At 38.9% G+C, this 15,081-nt stretch overlaps 1 protein-coding gene across 17 annotated transcripts in view; it reads left to right on the forward strand.

The window, feature by feature from the left end:
- Positions 1-420: 420 nt before the first annotated feature.
- ntng1a (netrin g1a) overlaps positions 421-15,081 on the forward strand; it is a 270,500-nt gene continuing 255,839 nt past the window's right edge. For 6 of the 17 annotated variants that reach the window (XM_037078798.1, XM_037078802.1, XM_037078800.1 and 3 more), the window contains exons 1-3: positions 626-772; positions 1,164-1,228; positions 3,141-3,272. The gene's annotated coding sequence lies outside the window, so the exon portion shown is untranslated. Of the gene's footprint in view, positions 773-1,163; positions 1,229-3,140; positions 3,273-4,908; positions 5,403-8,707; positions 9,843-14,266; positions 14,538-15,081 lie in introns of those variants that run through there. The other 11 variants (XR_005071431.1, XR_005071432.1, XR_005071434.1 and 8 more) reach the window with 7 other exon arrangements.

The following is a 15,081-nucleotide window of genomic DNA, read 5'->3' on the forward strand; positions in this document are numbered from 1 at the left end:
AGATGAACAGCAGATTTTTGAAGCATAAATGAAATTGCAAGATGTAAGAACTACTCTTAGGCTAGAAACAGACTACGCCGCGCTCACATGACTATAAACATCACCACCGCTAAGTGTGTTGCTACACAGTTACGTTACTATGCACGTTTTCTGTAAATTGATCTACAAGTTTTAAGGTTATAGTTAGAATAGTTTGTTACTAAAGTTGTCCTGTAAATATGGATTAGTAAGTAGATGAGTCTCTGTGTTCGGTGTGATTTTTAGGACATGTCAGCGTTTCCTAACTAAATTTAACGATGGGTCATTTAATGATGGATTTTATATTGTAGAACAAAAAGTGTCTATATCTTAAGCCTGTGGTGACCGCAAACCTTATTTCAGGCATTTAAACCAAACACAACTACTTAAACACACTAGGCTATTTAATATATTTCACTGATTATTTATTAATGATACATACTCCTTAATACTCCTGATGTGGGCCTACCTGCCTCAGATTAAATACAGTAGGCTGCTCAGGTAAATGTAGGGGCTGCTCAGTGACTTCCATCCACTGCGCAGTATAACGGAGACACAATCGCCTGAGCGACTTCCACCTGCGCCCTCAAAATCTAATCCAGAGTTTCTGCCACGCGCCGAGCGCCTCTTCAACACGCGATGACGTCATCACAGTCGGACGTGGTGCCAGTGAAGTTGGAGAGAAACTTCTCTCCCCGTGCGCCCTCCTGCGTGCCTCAACGTTGACAAACACGACGCCGTCCTCTGGAAACATGTGAGTACGGAAGAACGAGTCGGGGTTGTTTGTGTTTCCGAAAGAAAAACAGCGTTGTTGAAAACACGAGAGAACTATTTTGTTGTTCTATGCAAAGTATTTTTCCTCTTTTTGTTGTTGCGTTCTAATATTTAATTAGCTTAAAAGCATGAATCATGGCGGCTTTTAAGTGTTTTTTTTTTTCTCTTTTTTTTCTGGAAAGCCCTGGAGAAAAAAATCTCCGTGGCCTACTGTTTAATGCTAATTTCTTCGAGTTGAGTTTGATATCTTGTAACTCTGAGTGACTTTATGTTTATGGCTAATTATGAACTTAGGTTAGCTAAGGTTGCTGTGCTCCCGTGAATGATGCTTCGTGACGCATGTCCCTCGTTCTTCACTGTCTCCTCTGTAGGAAGGTGTCCACTGGCAGAGCAGGGAGAGTTTTATTGACAGTTTCAAAGCACCAGATGATACCAGGTGAGACATTTCTGTAAGATTCAACTAGCAAAGAAATATATTTCTATCCTTTGCTCAAGTTGAAAGTAAGTATATTTTTATAATATGAAAGTAATATTAAGACATGCTTCAAGCATAACATGACAATATATAAAAAACCTATAATGACTCAATGGAATCAATTGTAGGTAATTTCAACAGTCAGTCAGTCAATCAATCTAGTCTGTTAATACAGTTTAATGTAATGTCCTTTTAATTGATTATAAAATGTCCAGTATATGCTATATGTATAAAAAATGTCAGGAATTAGAATAGAAAGAAGAAATGTGAGAAGATGGTGGAAATTGCCCTCACAAGTTTCACAGAGGCCAAATTGACAACTTCAGATGTCTTGTTTTGGGACAAACATCTGACACTGATGAACTGAAACCAGAGTGAACATTATTTTGCATTCTGAATGAAATCCAATGAATCCAAGCATGTCCCTTTAAGAGTTGTCAGTCCATATTACTTATAATAAACATAAACATTAGTATGTTTCCAGCTTTTGCTGCATCTGTGATAAAGAAGTGTTAACTGTAATCTGACACGCTGCAGTCAATTAATCTGTCCCTGGTGGGATTCAGACAAAGAAAGCAAGTGAACTAAATGTGCTTTCCCACAGTCAGTTGTTTCTGCAACAAAATCATGAAGAGAAATACAATTTCATAACCCATTAAATCATTCTATACTCGTATCCATAGGATTTCACAAAGAACTTGGGGATGTGTAAGACATTAACGCTGAAATTATGAATGTCAGCAGTCACAATGTCCAGAAAGATTTCAGAGGGAACATCAGAGACTCATCTAAAGCTTTGGCTAGAGCTCAATGAATGTGACAGCTTTCCCTTGCTGTTCAATCATACACAATATACACTCACACACACAGAATAGAGAAAGCTTTGATTAGTCAGAATTGTTACTAGTAATAACTATTGACTTTTTTTTTTTGAGGAAAGAAAAGAGCTCTCATAGCTCTCAAAAGGGAAACATGGCAGCTTTGATGATGAATTTCTATAAAATGATGTGATATCGACAGTCTCATGAATTTGTTTGATGGTCTGATCACTCCACACTCCAAAGATGCGGGCGGAAAATGCTGATGTGTTTATTACTCATATAGCAGACAGTTGGACATACCAGCCTCAACAACCGTGTGTGGTTCAGTTATGGACACACAGAACTGACATCAATGAGGCGCTTACTGTGATCAGATTTGGTGATGCTTTCTGTTCAAAATGCATTATTTGTTCCAAACTATTTAACTTATATCTGTCAAGAAATTTTACAATTATGATTCATATTGTGGAATATGAAGTTAGTTGTCTTCTGTGGCTTTGGAGGGCAAATTTTAAGTCCAAAAAAATTACTCATCACTACATAATTTATGTATTTGATATCAGTGTAGGCTTAGATAACATTTTTAACAGAGAACCTGTGATACAAACTACAAATTTCAAGATTTGTTGTTCACAATGCAGCATTAAAAAAATGCTGATTTTCCCATCGATATTGAGTTCGCTGTGTCCTCTCAGATTTTAATGTGTCATATTTTTCAAAGGTCTCGTACTGAGTAGCCAGCCAGTCAGAGTAACTAGACCTGACACAGTGGTGTGTCCAAGAAGATGCTCTCCACTGTAGTCAGTGCTTGGTTCAGTTTGTGATGTGCAAAGTGACAGTTATGATTACTGATTACTCATTACAAAAAAATTGCTTTTGTCCTGAATATCTCCATTCTTCGGACACATTTGCTGGTGCTGTTAGTCTTTAGCCCTGCCCCATACATGTTTTTTTATATCATCTGAAAGACTTGTGTGTCATAGTGACTTTCTCACTTCTCTCTCATACAGTACATATGAACTTTTTTCCATAAATTTGTGTCTCTGTTTCAGTCATGCCAAGGAAGACTGGTAGATGCATGTTAAGAGTGTAAGCACCAAGCTGAGCTGAAAACTGCAAGAGGATACATTACTGGAAGCAACTGAGAAGGGATACAGAAGTGTGGAAGATTCTACCGTGACATGGTACAGTTGCTTTTCATTTTTTACACAAAACACACGCACACTTACACACACTCACACACTTACACACTTACACACACACACACACACACACACACACACACACACACATTTCACACTCTGGTTGCATAAAAAGATAATTTAATTTTACACCAAGGATTTTTATCAGCACTTGCCACTGACCGACACTGCCATTATGGTGCTGATGATAATCAATCTCAAATCAATTAGGCAGTAATTGCTGAGTCAATGGGGGAGGCTGGTTAAATATTGATAAGTGTCTAAAAGGCCCATCAGGGTCTATTGACAGCTCAGGGAGACAGACAGCACTGGTTCTGCTGAGAGGGAGGGAGGAGTGATGGAGAGATGGCTTAGGGGCTCGGGTCATATTCTCTACTCAAGCTGGCCACTCCGGTAATCAATGCAAACCTCTCTCTCTGGCTGCAAGCTCTGTTCATAACCTTGGTATTATTGTTGGTAGTACTTACTCAGGGTTTCTGCTGGGACTTAAAAAGTGTTAGAAAGTCTAAAGTATGTCCATATTTTGCATATATGTCTTAAATTTAGCTAGGTCTTAAATATGTATGTTAATTTACTACTTCCGTCATCACCTTTTTTTGTTTTGTTTTGGGGAAATGTGTCGGTGAAGTCCACAGTTTGTTCCGTGTGTTTTACTGCTTTCTGAAGTAACCGGGAACGTAAATGACATTTTGCCAACAGCCTGGTTGGAATTGATCACTGCACACTTTGCCAGTTTGGGAAAGACTTTGACAACGAAATCTGCTACAACTATTGGAAAGTGTAAATTTAATAAGCGTTGGCTTGAATAACCAGAACTCAGTTGGTTAAAATCCAAACCTCATAATGAATCTGAAGCACAGTGTACGCTCTGCAAGAGGACCCTCAACTTGGGCACACTTGTTGTTAAAGCGCTGGTGTCTCACATAAAACACCACAAGTCTCCAGCGAAGTCACACTATCACACACTTTTGTTTGCCTTTGTCACCAGTTCCCAGTCCAGTTTCATCTAGTTCTACTCAACCCGAACTCTGCGCTGCCTCTTGCTTCTCGCATTCAAGTGACATTCAAACCATCTGGCTCAACTGCAAGGTGCTTTGGATTTTGAACACCGTTTCTAAACATTTTAGCAACAGATTTGGTTGTAAAAAGTTGGTTATTTTTTAAAGTAATTCTGGGACCACACTTTTCCTTACGTTTTCGTACCACATGTAGGTATTAAATTTAGTTCAAAATTTTCTCAAAAAGGTCTTAAAAAGTCTTAAATTTGACTTGTTCAAACCTGCAGAAACCCTGTTACTTCAGTTATGAAACTATCTATACGGTAACCTTGTTAAGAGAAGACATCAACTCAGTGCCGGCCCTGAGCAATTTGGTGCCCTAGGCAAGATGTTTGCTGGCTCCCCTTGCATCGCAGTCAATTTCACAATCAATTTTCAAACACTCATACAGAAACTGCATGTATGCATTCAAGTTTTTATTTCTTTTAAGTCAAAAATATCTGACCAAATAATAACTGAAGAAAGAAACAAGTGATAAATATATACAATATAAATAAAGCTTTGTGCTAACATATTATCTCTCAGCCTCAGGGTGCCATCTCTTGCTTATCTATTCTCAGCCGCTTTGCAAAACGACCTCCAACTCCTTCCATGTTGCCATGTTGGTATTGTGCTCCTGGCTATCCTCCTGAACCTTCAGCAAGTGGCTTGCATTGTTCCAGTCCTTTAGTCCTTCCTTATTAAGTCTGTACTCTTTTGGAGAAAATATTTAGCAGCAGAAGCAGTGCAAGCTATCATTTCTGTTTGAGTACATCAGCCAGATTCTTTTGATTTTTTTCAGCATTGACCAAGACTGTCACAAAAGTCATGTTGACACTCTCTCAAATTTGTTTTTGGGAAGGATTACTGTAACTGCTTTTTCATTTGAAATGGTCCTCTGTGAACTACCTCTCATATCTGTCAGTTAGAAGAGATGGCCAGTCAGCAGGTCTGTTGGTGCAGCCTTTAGTCCTGATGCTGTGTCACCATGCTGTGCTGAGGTAGAGGGACAGGAGCACTTGATGTTGTGTCACGTGGGTGGTGCTGAAATATTTTAAAAGTGCATTTGAAGAGAGATGAGAGGCCATTGCATGTTAACATTTTAATAAAAAAAAAAAAATATATATATATATATACATAAGACTGATATAGACTAATAATGGCAGTGTGATTTTATATATAGTATATATATATATGACGGTACCCCTAGCATTTGCCTATGCTGGCTCTGCAACCTCTTAAAAACATGGCTATGGGGACTGTTTTTTACTTAGGAGCCCATTTTACTATTTGCTGGTAATTTCTGTGGAAAACCTGGCAAAGCTACGAAAGAAGTGTCAGCTGCAGCTTCAGTTGCATAGTAAGACGTGACAGCCGTATGAAGTATTTAAAACCTTTTAACCTGTATGCTGTAAATAAGCAAAGCAGTACAGTAGCAATATAAAGCCCTTGCAATAAAAATGTCATTTCTTGCAAATCGCGCAAATCCTTTTGCTTGTTAGAGCAGCAATCCCTTGTGTGGATTAGTGGTGTAGGCTGATCTGAGGTTTACCATGTAAATGTTATATTTGCATTGAGTATGTCATACTAACTGTAGAGAAGTAGAGAGGCATATAACTTTATTGCTGGCACATTTTCTCTGTATAGCAGCTTCATCTTGTGGCGTTAATGTCTGTGACTTATTTGATGTGGGCATGTGTAGTGTGTGTTTTTTTTTTTTTTTTTAATAAAAAGCTGCTTTTAATATAATATTTTGTATGCTTATGTGTAATCATTGTATGAGGATTTGGTAGCATTATATGTCTCTGTAAACCACAGATGCATTAAATCAGTATGTTTCTTATATCAACGCTTCTACAATATTTACCATAACACTTTGAGCACACGTGTGAAGTCGATGGTGGTGTCATGATGGCTAGGTGTGACGGCTGTCAGAGCTGGTGTTTCAACAATTACAAGCACCAAACCACTGGATATTTATAATGTGAGAGTGAAACATGTTCAAGCTGTGTAATAGGTAAAAAAATAGGGTATTTTTAATTAGACACAGGGACAGCCGTGTTTGTGGCGACAAAACCAGGTATTTTTTCTTCACCATAAGCAAATGGATTTTGATCTTAAACCTAACCAGACCATAAGCGCTGAATTGTCACCATATTATAGACTGTACATGTAACAGGCATACAAGTTTCAACATGTCTGTGGTTTGCAGAAGCAAACATTACGTACGTACATACATACATACATACATACATACAGGTTGGTTTGAATACAGTTCAGCGGCTTCTGTATCATCATTTTTGTTTTAATGCTCACATTATTCTATCAGCACATAATGAAGAGTTTACTGCCTTTCACCATCACACACCTTTGTAAAGCAGGCTTCTCATTTGTCAGCCAGCCAAACAGTGTTTTCAGAGTAGGATGGATGTAGGTATTGTTGCCAACTCTTTTTCATTGTAAATAGCTGGCATAGGCTCCAGAAGTTGCTTGAGTGGCCAGATGACATTGTACACTCATTCTCGTATTCTCATTATATTTACATATTTACTAGCTATAGAACACCGAAATTCAGAGATCCAAAAAGAAAGAATGATAGAGAAGCTCAAATGAGATTTAGATTATTACAAACTCCTGCACTGAAAACATTTCAGAGAGAGAGCAACAACATAACCACAGAAACTCACCACAACCAACTGAACTCCCACTCCTGCGATTAGTGTCATCCTCCTGCCTGCCCCACACATCACACCTTACTGACTGCCTGCATATGGCACAGAAACAGAGGAAGAGACTCCAGCGCTGTGGCAGAGGAGCCGTGTATTGCTGTGTTTCTGCTTATGCTGAATATGCAAGCATGGCAAAGAATTACATGTAATACATATTTCTTGCCTTTTCCCCAATGTTTGGAGTAAGAGCAACATTTTTGCTTTTTTGAAATTAAGTTGCTCGAAGGATAAGCAAATCTAGCAACAAAATTGCCAACTTGGCAATACTGGTTTGATCTGACCGTAGAATAAGCTTGCTTCTGAACTTTTAGGAAATGCTGTATTTAAGCCATATGGGCCTGTCAGCCATATGTTGGTGTGGTCGTTTGCACGTCAGTTTTGTCACTGATTTTCCTTTTTTTCATTTTGCACTTGTTATTTTCTCTCCTTGCATAATTCATTTCATAGCAGCTGCTTCAGGAAGGATTTGAGATTCCGTTATTGTGCCGGGCTGCTTTTAGCTATAACTTTACAATAAAGTTTTCCAACTCTTATTCAGATATCTAGGTTTGGCAGAAAACCTGCTTATGTTGACTGTCTTTTGCCCAAGCAGGTCCTCCTCTTGCATGGGGGAAATGAAAGACAAGTCATTTTTAACATGGCATTGTGAAGCCATACTCTAAAACCTTATCCTCGTATTAGTCTTGTTAGTCTTACCCTCTTCAAAGCAAACTTTTCATTTAGGAGGATGGTTTGCAGTGTGTTAAGCCTATGTGTAGTATACAGAATGTGATGGCTCATCCTGCTCATGAATGATTGTGAAAACCGTCTGAGTCACAATTGTATCTCACAACCAGCTAACTACCCAGCTATGGCAACTCACTAGCTTGACTATATTTAGCAATAATGATGTTTCAAGGATGACACTACTTCACTAGTGCTTCCTGTATGAGTTATGGCACACATACTTATTCACAATGTTTTTTGTAAAGTTTTATAGCGTGTAGATTGTTTTTTTTTGGAAACTCTTGTTAGATCAGAGTTTCCTGCTGAAAAGCTGTGAGGCCTGATGGAAAGTATCTGTTGCTAGGGTCCAGCAGGACTGGCATGGCAGCCTGCCAGGGCCTTAAAGATGACATGACATTTTGATACCGATTTAATTCAGAATCTCAATTTTTCAAAAACTAATTGGCAATTGAGTGAATAGAAAAGGAGGCCCTGTTTTCGGTCCTCTGCTCCAGTTTACTGTGTGCCAAACAATTTACTGGGTTCTCAAACTGGGGTCCGTAAGCCATAGCTTGGGGGTCCGCAAAATAATTAGCAATAAATTATTAAATTTATGCCATATTATTAAAAATTGTGTAAGTACACATGGGAACCACTGTGCCAATAAAGAAAATACTGATCCAATTTCTCCCACTTTGGGCCAATCAAAACTCTCATATGACTGTATCACGTAAATCTGATACACATCACTCACTCGCATCACTTTGCTCAGGATGCACTTAGTGTACAATTTGCTGATGATTAGCTAGATAGTGGCTATGGATACCTGTTTAAGACCGATGCTAAGCCCAAACCAGCTAAACTGAGAAGATATGACAACAGTTATCTTGAGCTTGGCTTTACTGAGAACAGCGACGGAAGACCAAAATGTGTCGTGTGTCTTCAGGTGCTACCTGACGAAGCCATGAAGCCCACCAAGCTAAAGTAGCATCTGATGACGAAGCACCCGGGGTTTAAGGACAAAGCAAAACATATTTTCCGCTGAAAGAGTGAGGAATGCATGCTTCAGAAAACATGACTGGTGAACCTGGTTACAACTTCAGAAAAAGCACAGAGGGCTTCATATTTGGTCGCTCAATGGATCGCAGAAAGTAAGAAGCCACCTTCAAGTGGACAAGAACATGTGCTTCCAGCGGCAGTTGAAATGTGTGAAGCTGTGCTTGGGACAGAGCTTTGGGTCAGCTCATACTTCTCAAATGTGAACACTGATGCCTGGGACTAGGTGTGCGATCCCTTTGCACCAGTTGCAACAGCAAATGGCCTGATAGGTAAGGCAGAAGAGCAGCTGATGGACTTATCTATCCTGTGATAGATAATTGAAGGCCCAATTCCAGCAAGTTAATCTTGCAAACTTCTGGCACTCCCTCTCACATGAGTATCCCGAATTCACTGCTGAGGCCATGAAAATATTGCTCCCCTTCTCTACAACGTACTTCTGTGAATCATTTTCCACTTTGACTATAATGAAGAAAAAGTACAGGGCTTGTAGTAGAGGATGATCTTAGATTCTGTCAACCATCACTCAAATAATAGAGAAACTGTAGTGAGAGACAGGCTCATCCTTCTCACTAATTTAGTGAGTTATTGATGTGAGTTATGTGTGACTTGATTTGTGTGTTTTAAGACTTAAGATATTTGCATTAGACTAAGCCTAATGCAAATATTTATGACTAGGCTTAATTACTAAAACTGTTATGATGTTGCTCAGTTTCCTGCCAATAATTTCAATAAGGGGAATGAGTTCATTATGTTATGGTTTAACCACTCAAGTAAACTTTTCACTGGTTTTAAAATGAATTGGGTTCATGAGGACTTGCCAGTCTTGTTACTGTTCATTTTCTGAAAGCTTTAAGATCTTTTACTTGAAAATTAGAAATGCTATGAAATGCTATATCAAAATGTAATCTGAATAAAAATGACACTATAAGTATAGAAATGGTGTTAACATTTGTTTATTCAAATTTATTTTTAAGTTAATTTCTATGAAACTTGCCTTAAGTATTTAGGTTGAAAAGTTTAAAATATAAATAAATCCAAGGGCAACTAGGAGTACAAATGTCAGTAAACAGATGTTTAATCGGCATGAGGATTATGAGGGGTCCTTGGCCCCAAAAAGTTAGAGAACCCCTGCCTTAGTCCACTGAAATACAATATGAAACACAACTGATGTATGGGGTAGATGGTCCACGGCCTTCAACTCAGCCCCTGTGGGCAGTCTGGCTTAATCTGAAAGTACATTGGCAGAAACCCTGCCATATACATTGCCTATATACTGTATGTCAATGGAACAATGAAAAAGTTTACCAAACTGTCAGATAAAATGTACAGTTTTCACTAGACTGCAGTAACATATATGAAAGATGTGAGATATTAACCTATTCAGTACAGACACAAAATAATACTTTTGTCAGTATCAGGATCACTTTCAGTTTAAGTGGAACTAAAAATATCAAAGTGCACTGTCAGTGTTGGCATTTGAAAACCCATCTTAGTAGCACTGTAGTGTGTGCCATTTGCAGTTTGAGTTACATTGAGGCTGAAGCTTAAGAGAGGAGATGAGCAAGGACTTTGTGCTAATTATCATGCTGGCTAAACATGCTGTGTCGGTTAAATGGTGTTTGCAACAGGCGCAACCTCTGGCTGCTTATAGCAGCTACTTCCTGACACTCCCAATCAGCTTGATTGATTGGATCTTAAGCCACTCCCTAACTCTGATTGGCAGCTTAATGACAAGAGGGGGAGGAGAATAGCTAAAGGAGACAGGTCATTTTATGGTGCTTAGCTAATCCAAAGTAAGTTTTTGTTCTGTTTTTCTGCAGTACATGCAGCATCAAAAAAAGTATTTATCCATTATAATCTGCCTGCACTCTTTTCTGTGGCTTTTCCAAAGCTGCCACATCGATCAAGATTAGGTGACAGGTGGAGCCCAATTCTCCCTTAAAATAAATCAATCTCACTGAACGTCTGCAACAACTGATGCCGACTGTCCAAGTGACTCGTGGTATAACCAACGCTGACAAATATTCAACGCTCATACTAAACCACTGATTAGACAGCTACGTGATCCATCTTTTGAAGACAATAATGACAGTCAGTCCATCTATCTGTGTTTGTTTCTCATAGGCAGTTAATACTATTAGCCTTTAGAAAAGGCCGATTAGCTCATGATTTTTATAAATCATTTCCTTTTACAAACATAAATCAAGACATGGTAGTTTCAACTTTGGCAATTTCTTTGATGCTGACCCTTCCTTTGTGTCCTTGTTAGTCTCTCACTACGCAGAGATGTCTGAATACATTCTGCTGTCATTAAGACATCTATATGGGATTCTTACATACAGTGTAGCCTCAAACCGTTTTCAGAAACCATTTATAATGGGCTTAATATCCACGACACATTGTGTGCTGTCATCTGCCGGAGCTCTGCTGGCTGCTTTACATGGTAACTAAGGTTCTCGATTAAATTCTTTGAATCACAGGTATTTGACAAAGTACTTTGCCAACTCTGATCTTCCTTTTTCATTCTATTCAAATGAGTTGATTTCATATAATATCTTTAGAGTGATAAATAGGATCTTTATCATTTTTCATCTAGGTAACACTGTCCCAATGGAGTAAATTGTTTATAATCAGAGAATTAAAAGAGCATTTAATCTTAAAAGGTTTGTCATGTGGAATCGCTTTGATGTGTGCTAATTCAATATGAATGTAACCTGAGGGCACTTAAGATGGAGATTGGGGTTGCGATAAGATGTGCCTTTGGAATGCTAGCGTGGAGTTGGCACACCCAGTGAAGACTAATCGTGTAAAGGAAATCTTTTCTTTGAACCCTTCCCAAGAATATGAATAAGATGAATTAACAGCAGCTGATTGCATGCCACCACAAGACTTGTGCCAAAGCTTGCTCGTCTGTCGTAGCAGGAACTTTTGAATAATAGAAAATCCTTGTTGTATGGATCAGAGGTCAGTCTTTGGTATTGGAACATGACAGTGTAACAGTTAATATAGTTCGTCAGTTGAGATTTGATTAGACTGGCTGGGAGACTTAGTGCCTAACAGTTTACCCACCTTAGCATAGTGTTAAAGTGCTTTAGAGCTGGGCAACTACAATGTATCCTATTTGTTCTGCTGAGCTTGTTAGTGGCTAAGAGTAAAAAGACTGAATGTGTGTGACAGTATGAGCTTGTGTTTCTGTGCGTGTGATACTGAAATGAGGCTGCATGCTCAGCAAACCTCTCCAAGGTAAATAAATATTTTAAGAAGAGCAATAAAATGATAACTCAGAGGGGCAGCTAATATGGTTTTCGGTCCACAATTGAACAAAATTACTAATATTTTCGTAGGATCGTAAATCAACAAAAACAACAACAACACAAATTATTTAGCTACGGAGTTCAAAAGTAGATTTCTGGATAGATTTTGAGCTTTTGCTGTACAAGAAAAACGCCATTTACCTTCCCCTACACAGTATTCTGAATTACTCCATGATTGCACTTCATTTTTGATGTCTTAAAACGACCACACCTTTGTTATACATTTTGTTGACTTGCGTACATGTTGTTCATGTACATGCATGTTTGCAACAATGGTCAAACACAGAGAAATATGTAGGTTTATACAAGGTAATTGTGTGGAAGGAAGTAAATGAGACTGATGTGATGTTAATAAAATCTTAATGTATTACTTCTTCTGTGAACATTTCTGCCTGAGTCACGTCAGATTTTCATTGACAGCGGTGGTTGTTTAACAATAAAGAAACAACTCGCCATTTACAAGGTCATGGGCTTTCATTGTTTTGATTGAGACGGGTGGTGGCAGAAATTACATACTGTATGTTTAAGGCGTCAACAATCACTGCACACCAGAGGAACTGGAGGAAAGGTGACATGAGATGTAATGGGGAGCTTCTACAAGACCAGCCATTTGGCACAATTCTAATTAATCCACTAACTCGCCATGGGACTGCTGTTAGCACCACAGCCGTTCACACAAACTTACTTGGCCAAGGACAGCAGCTAAGAGGAATTTAATCAATGTGATGGATAACATTTGTCTTTACAGCTCTTGCGGCAATTCCCATGTTAACCATTTGAGGTGACAGTACTTTTCCTTCCAAATGTTCTTGGCTGTTTTCTGCTGGCAAGAGATCAGTTAAAGTAGGACCCAAAGGCAGTGAAAAAGTGGAGTCACTGCCATCCAGTGTAGGGATGGGACATTGTAATACAAATGCACCTAGACACATTCAGAAAGATAAACTCTCAGTTTTAGAGCTGATTTGGTATTTTCCCTTTTCAAATCTGTATTTGTGGACATGAGCAACTTTAATTCAAAGCCAGAAAGCAGACAGCCAAGACTTTGATGCGTGATGCAACCAAGATGAACAAGCAGCTCACTGACAATTAATGAGTGGCTGAATTTGTGTGGCTCATTTGTGAACCAGAAAATGTACCTCAGGTAGATTTTATGTGTACACTGTCATTTTGTTTTTTACATCATTTCAAAAGCTGTTGTTTTAGTTGACATCAATGTACAAGGTAGGACTTTACATATGTTTAACAAAGCAGACTTTTATTGATTTATAGCCTCCTTTTTAACTGCAAATCAAAGTGTCATATAGTGCCAGGAAAGCATTTCTGAATAGTTTTACTAACTTACTGGCATTTAGCAGATGCTTTTGTCTAAAGCGACTTACAGTAATTGATACATTCATGCACTGTTATGAATACACATAACACATTTTGTGGTTAGCTTTTGTTATTTGTGAGCACATTAACAATTTGAAAACATGGTAATTTCCTTTTCAAAGTTTTTAACTGCTCAGTTAAATCGACAACAGAATAGACTTACATTTTGCTTTCATGCTGCTTTAACTGCAATAAATCCTGTTACGGATAATGATAAATGCCTCTTGAGTGATTAATCACTGACTGGCAAGTAATGCAGCCATTCAGGGGCCTTGATGTTATTTATGAAATTGCAGATTATATTCTATCATCACCTTCTTTTACACATAGAAAATGCAGGGCACAATGACGTGACTGTAATATCCTCTGAATGACTGGAGGAGTGGGCATAGAGGTTACCTCGTGCTGCATCATAAAAGCCAGTGTGTGGCCCATATGTTCAGCGCCTGCACAGAGTGGGGGCGGGTTAGTTATTCACCAAGGGGCTGGGGGTGTTGGATGGTTGTAGGGAGCTGTTTTAATCAAACAGCCACTCCAGCTGTTGCCCACCAGGTGAATTGCAAGGTGTCTCCTACTTACACAACACGCAACTCAAGCGGAGACGACTCCTTTCGTGTCAACTGTTCTTTATTGTAACTCGCAGTTGTGCTGTGCTTTAACAAGGCTGCAGAGAAAGCAGTGCACTGGACAGAGGGCTGCATAATTGCAGTACTGTGTAATCATGGGAGCTGACGGAAGGCCTTTTTTTTTTGCTGTCACAGGTTGCCTCATGCCATGCTGCCCCATACTAGGCTGATGGAGTGGAAGTGCATCAGGCATGTGTTCTTGTGGGGTTACATGCAAGCAACTATTCCCTCTACCCTTCCATCTGATATCCAGACTGATAGTACTATAGGGGAATATATTTGGACAATCAGTACAAAAAAGAAGCGTAACATTTTTCTATGAATATCATGTTACCATCTGCAGTTGTTGACAACAGTGATGCTATAAAGATTAGGAAAGAAGGATGAATTACAATAGCACGGATAACAACAAGCAACTTTCAAAGAAGTAGCTACAGTAGAAAATAGTTATGTAAGTAAGTTATGGTGACATTCACATGAAACTGAGCCGTCAGTGCGGTGAGAACAAAGACAACATGAGAAAAACACTGAAGAAAAAACATGGGCCTGTCATGAATATTAATATTGCAATTGTTTTGAGTCTGGTGGTCTCGTTCAATGGAGCAAAAGTGTGATTGACAGCTGGGTGGCAATGGCGCACCAATCAATCAACCACTTGAATGAGCGGTATTCCCAATACCATATGCTGCCTACGTGTAGGACACTGCACTGTCTCTTGGACGCACTACCAATCTGCATTTTTTATAATTTGATTTGAATGACTAACAAGACCAACCAAGCGGGTGCTAGTAAAAAGGGCTGAATATTCAGTGAAAATGTTAATGCATCATTTTATGGAAATTAGGCATGAAGCCAAGAGGCAGCAGATTTATAAACACCTGTTTGCTTTTGATGTTTTGCCACAAACTCACAGCCATTTCAATCCACAAAGTGAAGACTTTACTTTTACT

This window comes from Acanthopagrus latus, chromosome 19, assembly GCF_904848185.1.
Source record: "Acanthopagrus latus isolate v.2019 chromosome 19, fAcaLat1.1, whole genome shotgun sequence".
Taxonomy (NCBI): Eukaryota; Metazoa; Chordata; class Actinopteri; order Spariformes; family Sparidae; genus Acanthopagrus; species Acanthopagrus latus.